This window comes from Oncorhynchus keta, unplaced genomic scaffold (genome assembly GCF_023373465.1).
Source record: "Oncorhynchus keta strain PuntledgeMale-10-30-2019 unplaced genomic scaffold, Oket_V2 Un_contig_17534_pilon_pilon, whole genome shotgun sequence".
In the NCBI taxonomy this organism is placed as follows: Eukaryota; Metazoa; Chordata; class Actinopteri; order Salmoniformes; family Salmonidae; genus Oncorhynchus; species Oncorhynchus keta.
In genome coordinates, this window is record NW_026280473.1 from 38,087 (window position 1) to 40,000 (window position 1,914).

Below are 1,914 nucleotides of genomic sequence, written 5' to 3' on the forward strand. Positions count from 1 at the left end.
GAATGAATGAATAGCTCCACTCAGCTCTCTTTGAGAATGAATGAATAGCTCCACTCAGCTCTCTTTGAGGATGAATGAATGAATGAATAGCTCCACTCAGCTCTCTTTGAGGATGAATGAATGAATGAATAGCTCCACTCAGCTCTCTTTGAGGATGAATGAATGAATAGCTCCACTCAGCTCTCTTTGAGGATGAATGAATGAATAGCTCCACTCAGCTCTCTTTGAGGATGAATGAATAGCTCCACTCAGCTCTCTTTGAGGATGAATGAATGAATGAATAGCTCCACTCAGCTCTCTTTGAGGATGAATGAATGAATAGCTCCACTCAGCTCTCTTTGAGGATGAATGAATGAATGAATAGCTCCACTCAGCTCTCTTTGAGGATGAATGAATGAATAGCTCCACTCAGCTCTCTTTGAGGATGAATGAATGAATGAATAGCTCCACTCAGCTCTCTTTGAGGATGAATGAATGAATAGCTCCACTCAGCTCTCTTTGAGGATGAATGAATGAATGAATAGCTCCACTCAGCTCTCTTTGAGGATGAATGAATGAATGAATGAATAGCTCCACTCAGCTCTCTTTGAGGATGAATGAATGAATAGCTCCACTCAGCTCTCTTTGAGGATGAATGAATGAATAGCTCCACTCAGCTCTCTTTGAGGATGAATGAATGAATAGCTCCACTCAGCTCTCTTTGAGAATGAATGAACAGCTCCACTCAGCTCTCTTTGAGGATGAATGAATGAATGAATAGCTCCACTCAGCTCTCTTTGAGAATGAATGAACAGCTCCACTCAGCTCTCTTTGAGGATGAATGAATGAATGAATGAATAGCTCCATTCAGCTCTCTCCAGATTAGACTAGGTTTGGTTTACAGGAGTATTTATGGTCCTGCGCCCAGATGTCTAAGTGATTACTTTCCTCGTGTTAGGGATGCACACAATCACAGCACATCAATACATCAGGTGTTGCTGATGTGTGCTTATACAGGTTCAGGAGAAATGCTGGGAAAAGGTACTTTCTTGTATACTGGAGCCTCAGAATGGAATGAGTTGCCTCTGCCTACAAAAACAACGCCCTCTCAGTACAACGTGTTTCATTGGTCAGTACATGTTTTATTGGTCAGTACAACATGTTTTATTGGTCAGTACAACGTGTTTTATTGGTCAGTACAACGTGTTTTATTGGTCAGTACAACATGTTTTATTGGTCAGTACAACGTGTTTTATTGGTCAGTACATGTTTTATTGGTCAGTACAACATGTTTTATTGGTCAGTACAACATGTTTTATTGGTCAGTACAACGTGTTTTATTGGTCAGTACATGTTTTATTGGTCAGTACAACATGTTTTATTGGTCATGTTTTATTGGTCAGTACAACATGTTTTATTGGTCAGTACATGTTTTATTGGTCAGTACAACATGTTTTATTGGTCAGTACAACGTGTTTTATTGGTCAGTACAACATGTTTTATTGGTCAGTACAACATGTTTTATTGGTCAGTACATGTTTTATTGGTCAGTACAACATGTTTTATTGGTCAGTACAACATGTTTTATTGGTCAGTACAACATGTTTTATTGGTCAGTACAACATGTTTTATTGGTCAGTACAACATGTTTTATTGGTCAGTACAACATGTTTTATTGGTCAGTACAACATGTTTTATTGGTCAGTACAACATGTTTTATTGGTCAGTACAACATGTTTTATTGGTCAGTACAACGTGTTTTATTGGTCAGTACAACATGTTTTATTGGTCAGTACAACATGTTTTATTGGTCAGTACAACGTGTTTTATTGGTCAGTACAACATGTTTTATTGGTCAGTACAACGTGTTTTATTGGTCAGTACAACGTGTTTTATTGGTCAGTACAACATGTTTTATTGGTCAGTACAACGTGT